The sequence below is a fragment of the Peromyscus maniculatus genome, chromosome 12 (assembly GCF_049852395.1).
Source record: "Peromyscus maniculatus bairdii isolate BWxNUB_F1_BW_parent chromosome 12, HU_Pman_BW_mat_3.1, whole genome shotgun sequence".
NCBI lineage: Eukaryota > Metazoa > Chordata > Mammalia > Rodentia > Cricetidae > Peromyscus > Peromyscus maniculatus.
The window spans coordinates 15506375-15518694 of NC_134863.1; the positions used below are offsets into that span (position 1 = coordinate 15506375).

General features: G+C 42.3%; 1 long non-coding RNA gene across 2 annotated transcripts; it reads right to left on the bottom strand.

Annotated features, from left to right (window-relative positions):
* Nucleotides 1-2996: 2996 nt before the first annotated feature.
* LOC107402229 (uncharacterized) lies at nt 2997-8734 on the bottom strand. Of its 2 annotated transcripts, XR_013043691.1 has the most exons (4): nt 8671-8734; nt 8444-8588; nt 4832-4941; nt 2997-4192 (listed from the first exon to the last, which is right to left on the bottom strand). It is a non-coding gene; the product is annotated as an uncharacterized LOC107402229 (long non-coding RNA). The 2 variants fall into 2 exon arrangements; XR_006062472.2 differs by having other exon boundaries at nt 8444-8727.
* Between the last annotated feature and the right edge of the window lie 3586 nt (nt 8735-12320).

The following is a 12320-nucleotide window of genomic DNA, read 5'->3' on the forward strand; positions in this document are numbered from 1 at the left end:
TGAAATAGCTAAGACTTTGAGTACCATAATGAATAAGACTAGAGAGAGTGGACATCCGTGTCTCATTCAAGATTTTAAAGGAAATGACCCAGCCTTCCCCCTTTTAGTATAATGTTGGCTATAGGTTGTCATTTACAGCCCTCATTATGTTCAGTTACTTTCAGTCTATTCATGGTTTTTTAAGACATTTATCATGAAGCCATGTTAGACTTTTTCAGATTTCTTTTCTGATTCTGTTAAGATGGTCAAGAATTTCCTTGCTTTTTAATTGTGTATCACATTTATTGGTTTTTATATTCAATCAACCTTGCATCCATGGAATGAAACCAACTTGGTTAAGTTGCATGCTTTCCTTAACATGTTCTTGAATTTGATCTGCAATTATTTTGTCATTCAATTTTGCACGCATGTTCAACAGAGAAATTAGTCTGTTGCTTGTTTTTTACTGCTACCAGTTTTGGTGTAAGGACAATCTGGCTTTGTAAGATAAATTTAGCATTTCGTAGAGCAGTTCGAAAGTATTGGTGTTGAAAATTTCTTAAAATTTTTGTAATATCTAGAATATAGAAAAAAACTACAAAAATAAACTTCACACACACCACCGCCACCACCACCATCACCACCAACAGCCAATAAATAGGCAGGTGAACTTAACAGACAGTTCTTAAAAGAAGAATATGAATAGCCATTTTTTTTAATGTTCAGCATCCTTAACCATCAGGGAAATGCAAATTAAAGCTACTTTGAGATTTCATCTCAACCCAGTCATAACGACAATCACTAGGAAAACAAATGACAACAGTGCCAGTAAGATGTGAGCGAGAGGGATCTGTCACTGTTGGATGAGTGCAGCCACCAGAAAAGTCCACGAACAAACAAACAAACAAAAGCAGCTAGACTAGATCTACCTTGTGTGAAGCCACTCGATTAATGCTTGAACAAGGCTCTACGTTCAAACACAAGAGTGCCTGCATGTCCATTAATAGCTGCTCTAGTCACAGTTGCAGAGATGTTAAGGCAGCTTAGGTGTCCATAACTTGATGACCGGGTAATAGTTTTATTCCTCCATAAAGGAATATGAAATTTGCAGGACCATGCATAGAACTGGAAAATGTTAAGTTAATTGAGGTAGCTCAGGCTCAGCAAAACAAACCCTACATGTTGTTCTCTGCCATATGCAGATCCTAGCTCCCAACTTTTATATCATATTTTTGTGTTTATGTGGGAGTGGCTGTGGACAGAGTTCATGAAACTAGAAACGGGCCATGAGAGAAGGGGGAAAAAAAAGTGCTAAGGGAAAGGATGGGGAAGATGAGAGGATGCATGTGACAAGAAAACAGAAAGATGGTGTGGGGGTGGGGAGCAGAAGGGTACAGGTGAGAGACAGATTAAAATGATGGGGGAGATGAGCAGGGAGGGAAAACATTGACCAAAACAAAGTGTTATCAAATGTCATAAGGGTGTCTGTCACTACTAACTGGGAATCTCAGGGACAGAATGCCTGCATATGCAGAGGGCTTTGACACTGCATCACAACATGGCAGAATGTAAAACCCAAATGTGTATAAAACAGGCTGTGAGAGCCAGCTGAGCTGACTTCGAACAGCTCACTCTGAGGACGGGCCTGCTTCTGCAGCAATGGGACTGGGCCACTCCTTAGGGCTCTCCCTCCAACCAAATCCCCTCCTAAAGGCCCATCTTTCAGGACTGTTATATTGGCAATTAAAGTCCCAACATGTGAACTTCTGGAGGACGTAGTCCACTGAACGGACTTGCCATCTCTTAGTTTTCTTCCTCTGAGGGAGTAGGATTTACATCCCCGGCACCCCGCAAGCAAAGGCAGAACTCCATCAGTACAGTATACAACAAAGAATACAAAGGACAGGACCTCAGCGCCAGGTCAAGAAAGGTCACCTATCTCCTGCCTTTCGAGGTAGGGACTTAGAAGGTTGAGCCGTCATTATGTGCCAGGAGTATCGTACCCCAATGCCACCATGCTGCAAGGAAAGTCAAGGAGAGGGAGAGGTGACTAACCAGTTCTCTATTCTGAGCAGAGAGGCAGTATGAACTTCTGGACTGAACATGCTTCTAGGTGATTCTAATCTACCTCTGAGCATCTTCCAGCCGAGGCCCAAGCATCCTGAAGTAAAAGCAAACTGACTCTTTTTCTGGGCTTTTGAATTCCTGGCACAAAGAATCCATGCTCCTGGTAAAATTATTTTGTGTTTCTGAGTCTGGGTATAGTTTTTCAAGTGTCAATAGAAGCTGAGTCTAGGAACTCTGAGCAATGAACACAACTTATTTGATGTTCCAGGTTCAGTCTGTTCCAGTACTGTCTGCTGCCTGGCCTTACAGCCCTAGAACAGCCTTTGTTTTATGGATCTACAATTTCTCTTTAGATATACATGTCCAAGTCACTCAAACAGATAATGGATGTGAAAGCACTCTGGAAACTGGAATGTTCTGTACCAATCATATACTACATGTATATGATACCTGCTCCTGAAGGATTCTGGTTGGGGAGCATTCTAATAAGGATCCTGCTGCAGTATCTGAACTCCTAAGACCAAAGGCTCTTGTCTTGAGGCCTCAAATTAATCCCTTGTTAGAGACCATTAAATCCAACTGCCCATCAAACAAGGCATTGCTATACCTATTATAAAATAAAACAGCTGAATACAGTGTGCTTCATAGGGGGAAAAAAGAACAAAAATAAAAAAACAAATTTAGAGCAACCATCAAAAAAAGCCCTGTTATATTTGGATGCCAAGCAATGGACAGAATGATAGGCTACTTAGAGCTTTCTGTAGGCTTATCTTAGTTTGGGTCTTTATTGCTGTGAAGAGACACCATGACCACAGCAAATCTTAAATAATGAAAACATTTAACTGAGATGGCTTACTTACAGTTTCAGAGGTTCAGTCCATCCCGGTGGGGATCATGGCGGCATGCAGGCAGATGCAGTGATGGAGCGGAGAGTCTGACATCTTGACTCAGAGGTAACAGGAAGTCAACTGATTGTCACACTGAGGGATGCTTGAGAAAAAGACCTCAATGCCCACCCACATGGTGACTCACTTCCAACAGAAGTTGTGGGCCTGATTAAAGGTGTACCCTCTAGCTTCAAGGTCTGAATTAAAGGTGTGTGTCATCCAGCCTCCTCCAACAAGACCGAACTTCCTCCAACAAGGCTACACCTCCTAATAGTGCCACTCCCTATGTGTTCATGGGGCCAAATGCATTCAAACTACCACAAGGCTATTTCTAGAAACCCCTGGAAGGAGAGTGGAAGGAGGAGAGATTAACATGCTTTTAGAACCTACAGTGTGCCAGGCACCATGCCAGATTCCACCCATATGCCATCTCACTCAACCCTTACAATGACTCTTTCCCAATGAGGAAACAGACATTGGTCTAGATTGTCTTGACCAAGTTCATACCCGTGGCAAGGCAGCGTCAAAGCCTGGGCCTGGTAATGTTATGTAATCAGATGTTTCCTGTCCCAACTGCTTATTCCCAAATACCTGTCAGCCGCTTCTCAAATTACCACACAGAGGCTTATGTTAACTATAAATGCTCAGCCAATAGTCCAGGCTTGTTACTAGCTAACTCTTACACTTAAATTAACCCCTAACATAGATAAGTATGGCATTCTCATCTTGCTTCTCTGAGTTTGACGGAAACTCTCTGACTCTGCCCTTCCTCTTCCCAGAATTAGTCTGGCTCTTGCACTCAATCTCTTCCTGCCCAGCTTATTGGTCAGTCAGCTTTATTATTAACAATGACTGTAATCCACAGCAGTGTTACACCATGTTGTTAAGTCCAAGTTTATTTTCTCCCTTGAATCATTTTTCTACTCACATTACTAAAAAACAAAAACAAAACAAACAGACAAACAAAAACCCTGACTATCCCTGCTCAGGTATTTGCCTGTTGGTTCATAGAAAACTTATTCTATCAATTCATTCTAAAATCTCATAGTCAAATAAGTAATATCTCATTTGCACAGGACTTCAGTGTTTACCAGATGTGTTTACATCTTTTATTTCTTGATCTTTAACAGGAAGACATGTGTGGCAGCCAGCATCATACAGATGTTCATCAAGGGAAGGATTTGAGCTTCAGTTGCTGCCACATAAAGGCTTTCCATCATGCTCGGGCTGTCCACAAAATGGCCTCCTCACATCATTGACTATATCACAACAAAACACATGCTTTTATGAGAAAGAGTAGCTATAAATCTGTTTTCAAAATTACTCTTGGATACCTGCAGTTGCTTTGTGGTTGACTTCCTGTTGCCTCTGGTTAGATAGCTACTTTGTTTTCCCTTGTAGTGTGTCTGGTAGAAAAAAGTTTTCTCCCTCACTGTATCTGACCAAGGATGGCTTTGAGCATCTGATCCTCCTGTCCCTATCCCCAAGTTCTGGGAGTGCAGGTACAAGGCACCACACTTGGTGTATGTGGTACAGGGGCTGACCCAAGGGCTTCAAGAACACTAGACAAGAACTCTAGCAACTCAGTTACCTCCTCAGCCAGAGAAATGGCTCCTTGGCTCCCAAATGATAAGAGATTTGCATAAGGCCCAGAGTCTGTTCAAACTTGTAATGTCTCCCCGACATGGAGGAGGGAAGTTGTTCTCAGAGCCACAGCAATTAAAAACACAGAAAGCTGGGGGGAGGGGAGGGTTATGCCTTTCCATATTTGTGTACAGCTCCTGAATCCTAGAAACTGCTCAGTTGGGAATAAATATTTATCTAAGCTACAAGAACCGGAATGATCCTCACAATGATTATTGGGGTAGCTGGGGCAGTGCAGTATTTCAGTTACGTACCTTTCTAAGACCTCTTCTGTTTCTCTGATTTTATCCACAGAAATAACCACATGTTGATGACAAGATGGGTATAGACATTTCCTTACTGTAGGATGCTTGAATGTGAGACCCTGCAAACAGTTGAAACGTCCACCAATAGGGAATTAGTTAAAGCAGTGTTTTTTGATTTTAACAGAAATGATACAAAGAGGACATCTCCTCTTTTATGCAATAAATATTACAAAATGCTATTAATCAACAATGATACTGCTCCATGAAAAAGAAAAGGAATAATGTTAGGCAGATCTGCCCCATCAGCACCTCTGGAAACTACTGTCAGCATGCTGGCAGGGAGAAGGTTCTTTAGTGGGTCAAATGATGATATCTCTAGAAGGCTTATAGATTAACATTAATATTTTATCAACTTTAATTTCCCAGCTCCTGGTTTTACTAAATGCTGAGAGAACACTCACAAATAATCTATATTTACAACTCTTTTATAGTCCTGAAATTGTTTTATAATACAGAGTTTAAATTTTATCTGTCCCCTGCTCAACAAGAGGGAAAACATGCCTGGTACTAGAAACCTAGCCAGCTACCCAGGGCTGTCATGAAGCTGTGGATCCTGGAGGAGAATGTATCAACACCACTTTACTATATCAGCATAATCCTTAACTACACTCTAAATACTGGTCCCTATACCCACAAGTAAGTGTCCTCAACAGGGAAACTTCTCTTTGCAACAGAAGAAGACCATTACAGAAAACTGTAATCAATCAACACGTAGAGTTGTGGACCCAGGTCCCAAAGGACAGACACATCCACAGAACAGTCCAGGACCCAAGCCTCAGGGATCACTGCAGAAGAGCAGGTAAGTGGAAAGAATGTAAGAGCCAGAGAACAGGCAGTTTGCTGTGAGTCTGTGTCTCCTAGGAATGTCAGAAATTACACCCATGAAATAAAATAAAATAAAACTACACCCATTAAAGATCTCACCAACATGACCGTCTAAGCATGGGCTAAACAAAAACAACAAACAGCATGCCAAAGTGGATGGAAGGAAGCCCAGAAGGCCTTGCAAAGAGCTAAAGACAACCGGGAATGCAGGAGAAAAGACAAAGTCTTTCCCAGGGAAGAGCACACCACTGAGTTAGCCAATACCCAAGTATCGGCCCTGAAAGTAAACATACAAGCAATATTATGCGGACTGAGCAGGTTGTACTTATGCATTTAGGGATGTATATAATACGTAAATACATCTATATGTAACAGTAATTAATGAAAAAAGAGGACATGAATCTGAAAAAGAACAAGAGGGGTTATATATAGGAGGGTCTGGAGGTAGGAAAGGGAAGGGAGAAATGATGCAATTATATTATAACCTCAAAACAGACAAAAATATTTTTTTAAAAAATTGTATCTGTTCCATTGTTATTTACAGTGCAGCAGATTATGCGAGCTTTCTCTTGGAACGAACCTGTTGTACAATCCTGTATCATTGAAACCACCTGGCTAGTTCTGGCCCTTTTCTTCCTTTTGATTAACGAAATTACTTTCCAAGTGGAATGTTGGAGACACGGAAGCAACATTGAGGTCAGGCAGGGAAGGGCTCCCCTCATAGCTGATGCTGGCTTTGCCTTCCCACCAGGAGCCCAGGACTCAGATAGCAGCATCCAGCATGATGCCACTCTCAGTGGAGCAGAGGATTTGCTTCTGGGAGTCCATTTACACAGAGTGTGAACTCATGCTTCTCAACACAAAACAAGAAGCATGGGCTGAAGCCACACCCTTACTCCTACACACACACACACACACACACACACACACACACACACACACACACACACACACTGAACTGGAGCAAGTGTGGAAAGTGGAGCCCATTTTGTCTTTGGGTAGCTGAGTGTATGAACTTTCTTCTGGCCACGGACCTGTGCATAATATATATATATAAACCCACGCTGGACAAAATATCCAGAACAATCTTTCTATAACATCTCCTGGCCTTAAACTACACAATTTAATACAAACAAGCAAAAACAGGTCCCTAACTCAACAGTCAAGGTCTCAAGCAATGTTAACCCATCTTCTTCCCAAATCATGTGTCCCTCTCTCCTGAATCGCCTCCATTCCAAGCAAACTGGCTGCCATCTCCTGAACATAGCATATGTGTTTCTCCCTTCAGCCATTGCTTATGTTGTGTTCTGTGCTAGGGATGTCCCTCCAGTCATCCTTTCCAACCAGCAAATTCCAACCAGTTTTATTCAGGGAAATTGGTCCAGTTTGGATGTGTGTTGAATGTGTCAATTCTCAGTTTCTCCGTCAGTGTTTAATCTCCATTTTGAAGTTTTCAGAGGGCGGACTCTTAGCCTGACTGTCCTGTTTAGTGGTGAGGCCTCTGAGAGATGGTTAGACTTAGATCAGATCCCCAGGGTGGAGTCCCTGTGAGTGAATAGCAGTGGCATTGTAAGAAGGTATTCTCTCTCTCTCTCTCTCTCTCTCTCTCTCTCTCTCTCTCTCTCTCTCTCTCTTCCCCTCCCTCCCCCTCTATTTCCCTCCCTCTCTCTGCCTTGAGGCTCTTGCAGCAAGAAGTTTCCAGTCATATATAGATATTTGAACATCCAGAGCTGTGAACTGTGGCCTAAATACATGCTTTTTCTGTGTAAAGCAAGTCTTCCTTGGGTTAACGGGGAAAGACAGCAGTATATCCAGAATCGTTTTGAAACAAAAGAGACTAGGACTACATTTAAGATTTGTGGTTAAGGCTGGAGCATAGTTCATTGGTAGAGTGCTTGTCTAGAACATACAAAGCTTTGAGATCAATCCCCAGTATGCACAGAAAGAGAGAGAGGCAGAGACAGAGACAGAGATAGAGAGCAGAGAGCAAAAACCAGGAAAGAAATGGAATCAATCTAGATGTTCATCAAGCATGGTCTGTATATTTTAATGTATATGCATAGTATAGACACACAACGTACATACAAGAGAACTTGTGGAGGACCTAGAATGCACACAATGGTTTAAACCCATGTGTAACTTGGGGTTGGGGATTTAGCTCAGTGGTAGAGCGCTTGCCTAGCAAGCTCAAGGCCCTGGATTCGGTCCTCACCTCTGAAAAAATAAAATAAAATAATAAAATAAAATAAAAACATGTGTAACTCTAGTTCAGGGGATTTGACACCCTCTTCTGACCTCTTCAGGCAGTGGGCATGATTGTGGTACACATACATATAGACAGGCAAAATACTCATGCACACAAAATAAAAAATAAGTAAATCTTAAAAAAAAAAGAAATCGAAACTTGTTAAATTTGTGGGAAGTTGAATGGAGCTGGAAAGTATTAAGTAAGTTAACCCAGTTCAGGAAGACAAATACTGTAGTTCTTTCTCAGATGTGTAGCTTCTGAGTTTTCTAAAGGGGCACATGAGTGGGGGGAAGAGTCCTTAAGGGAAAGGGTGGTGAGAACACACGTGACGTGGAACTAGGAGGTCAGAATAAAGAGCAAGTGCTGGAATCGGGGGCAATCTTATCGGGATCTACATGTATTAATAACTGGAGGCAGAAACAACCATTTGATAACATTTTAGTACGGCTTGCCTGGTCATTTCAGTAACAACAAAGTACTCCACCCACCTTGATCCTACTTGTCAACACGATCATTGGAATGAAAGGAAGACTCGGTTCTCCCTATGGGTCAGGGCGGATTGCCCAATCCAGGATTTTGAGACAAGTGGATTCAATCTCAGTCCATCTCTCATTTCCCCTTTTTTAAGTTCATCTGCAAAGAGAGAAGGTGGTAAGCGACTGCATTCTGGACTAGTGAAAGTACAGCCGCCACTTTGCTCATAGTGAAACATCGCCTAGAAAGGAGAAGTGACTGTTCGCAGCCCCATGGTGACAGCATTCGGTCTGTGAGCTCTGAGGGGTTGTGTTTGCCTTGCTCAGTAAATATTGGATGAGTAAACAGAGCCTAAGCCAGCTCTAGAATGAGTTTCTCCTGTCGCTCTGGAGTCCGTGCCCTTTTCAAGGGATCAGCATCTTCCTCTTCCTTAAGTGTGTGTGAGTCCACAGACCCTGTATCTCTTCATTCATGTTTCTCTTTGTGCCAATATTTGGTGGCCATAGGGACTTTGTGAGATTCGTAGTAAGATTTCAGCCAAATCACAAAACCAAATACCTGTAGTAAAATGGAAAGAGACTCTGTTGCTTATTTGCTGGTGACTTTTTTCATTATGGAAACTATTCTGGTTGCTCATCTTTATGGGTATCGTGTCTACACAACACTACTGAAGTGGACTCCAGTGTTTTGTCCCGGACCATCCTTCGTGACTGTCTCAGACAGAGGGAGCAGCGTTTCCAGTGTGTGCTGGCATCTTGTCATCTTGTTTATTTCTCTGTTATGCCGTGTGAATAATCAGATGTCCAGATAGGAATTCTGGCCTGTGGAGGGAGTATCAGTTTTCAGAGCAAACTCAACACCCTCAGCTTTTTGCTGAGGAACTGAACCTGGGGTGGCCATGGTAGGGTTTTTTTTTTTTTTGGATAAGTGATCAACCAGTTTTGAAGTGAAATAGCCTTAGTTGGGGAATGTCTTGAAATGTGCACCTAGAAGAGGTTTGTTGTTGGTGTTGCTTCGGCCTGGGAAACCCGATCCGTGAAGTCAAGCAAGCTTGTGTTGTTTGTTGTAGTTACTGTTTGCTGAGTCGTCTACGTTGCCTGGTGCGTTGTCAGTATGAAAGTATGAAGCCAGAGTTGAGAGCCTCTCGCCCTGCGCCTCACACAGGTCTTGTTCATTAGGCCATTGTTAAGCCGGCAAGAAGTTCCAGCTTCAAAAGATACACACCTGTGATCCCTGGAAGAGGCCTCATGCAGTTAAAAATCTCCCACCAAGTGCCTCAAAATCACAAGTTGTACGCCCGTCCCTTAGGTAAAGAAAAGTTAAGAAACCATCAATAAAAATCATTTAGTGAAATCACTGTGGATGATTCATGACAGACCTCCCAATTCCAGTTTGTTATGTTAATTATCATATTCCTGATGACATTTTTCATGTGGCTTCTCTTGCCTTAATTACATAGATAAAATAAATATTAATTCAGACAAAGTAGAGAAACAGGCAGAATTCACTGGGAAATTAGATGATTCAAATATGCCCATGACAGCTTTTTCCAAATGTGCAGGTTGAATATGGGTGTGGAGACCTGTGGAGGTCCCAATTACTAACACGAAGAGTGGCCGGCGAAGCATCATTAAGACCTGGTTTGATTTACTACAAAGAAGACTTTTCAATTCAATGTGGTGGAACACACCAACATCCCAGCTGTTAAGAGATGGAATCTGCAGGGTCAAGATTTTATTTTTGTACTTGTCTACAGTAAATTCAAGACCAACTGTCAGAAGAAGAAGAAGAAGAAGAAGAAGAAGAAGAAGAAGAAGAAGAAGAAGAAGAAGAAGAAGAAGAAGAAGAAGAAGAAGAAGAAGAAGAAGAAGAAGAAGAAGGGAAAGGAAGGAAGGAAGAAAAAAAGAAAGAAAGGAAGGAAAAGAAAAAGGAGGAAGGAGGAGGAAGAATAGGAAAAAGAGAAGAAGAAGAAATAGAAGAAGGAGAAGGAGAAGAAATATGAGGAGAAGGGGAAGGGGAAGGAGGAGGAAGAGGAGGAGAGGAGGAGGAGGAGGAAGGAGACAGTGCCGCCACCTCTGTGAGAACAGTTTACAAATGACAAACGGGACAGACTGCTTCAGGAGCTAGTGAGTCACTGTCAGCTAAAAAATGTTTATTGGGTACCTGGTACAAGCTAGGCACTGTTTAAAGAAATGAAGTTACGGGGAATGAAGACAGCAGAATTATTGATCTCAAGCAAACACAAGTACAGGAAACAACAAGAGCAAGTGACAGTCTGTTTTGACAAACGCTCCGGCAGAGGTGGAGGTGACATACAGGGCCACAGGAGGGACTTTTTAAAAGTCTCTGATCAAGAAGGGCTTGAGAGAGAAGACGAGGTTTGAGTGGAAGCTGAGGAAGTAATTCGGCCACGATAGAATACCTGAAATATGCAGGCATTGAGGGGGTGGACAAATAGTAACCATGGGAGGGACTGTGCTGGAGAACTGGCTGGACTCTATTTTCAGTTTCTTTTATCCAAAATAGTCCGTCACTCTTATTGGTTCAAACAAACCTCAAAAACTTCATCTTTGAAGGTGGAAGTGGGGAGGAGGATGTAATATTTTAATTAAAAATAATAAATTTAAGATTTTCAGTTTCTCTCCCACCCCGGGAATATGAAAAGTTAGGAATAGAGTGTTTGTTAGGTTCTGCCCGTAGAGTGGTCACCCAGGCAGGACCCTGGCATTTGCGGTTAATAGGGTAGTGTGATGTTCCGCTACTTTGAGTACAGTGGGAACTCAAAGTGCTCTGTGAAGAATGGGTTTCTACACGCCATTCTATCGTCACATTCCCAGGAAACCCATTCACAAGAGATGGCGTCAGGGCAAACTTGATTCTGTTTGGATAACCCGTGCAGTGCCATATGGGATTCAACTCTCAGAAGCTCCTGACAGAATCTTTAATTCAACAACCTACAGACAGAACCTCCCCCAGAAAAACACAAGTTTCCTTTCTCCAATGAACTGATACTCAGATGACAACCCATTTAAGATGCATTAAATGGACTCTAGAGGATGTTTCACACCTGAGCTCTTTGGTGATGCCAAAGTTCATCTTCAGTTCTTGGTGGTCGCTTTGGGGGTCGGGATGTTTTGCTGCCCAGCTCTAATCTTCTTGACTGACCACCATGAAGATGAGTGGAGAAAAGACCAAGGATTGCTCTGAGTTTCCATGAGATCTTGTTTATCTGTCTACTTCATCCTGGCGATTTTCTGCCTCCTCAAGGCAATCTCTATGTCTACGTGAGCAAGCTGATCTAAGTTGCTAACTTCATGTCTCTTGTTAGTAAAACTGACTCTAAAAGAATTGATTTTTAGGAATCCTGCAGCAACAGTCTTTAAATCACCAACAATCAGAATATAACAAGGGTAGGCACACTGCTTAAGCTGAGACTATTTGTCTGTCTTCCTGGACCATTTCTACCACCCTCCCGTCAAGTAAAACTACTTCCCAACCCATGTTCACTGAAATTGCCATAAAGTAATATGCATAAAATTTTATTCTCGGTCACCTAACCCTGGAAACAACTCACATGTCCATGGATTGGTCAAAGCCCTAGAAAATCCATACAGTTAACTCATCTTCAGCAATTAAAAAAAAAAAATCTGTTGACTTGAGTTTCCAGTGAATTATAAGTAAAGGATGTAGTGGGTAGCTATTCCAACTTTGACCTGGAAGTACTACCCTCATTGAGGCTTCCAGTAACTGTCACGCCTACAAGGTGGAGCTGAGACAGGAGCCCTTAAGACCTGAGATCTGGATGTGCCCGCTCTCTTGGTTCCTGGATCCTGGACGCTGGAGGTAAACCGAGCAGAGTTCTTCAGAGAACACCGTTGGACTGCACTACAC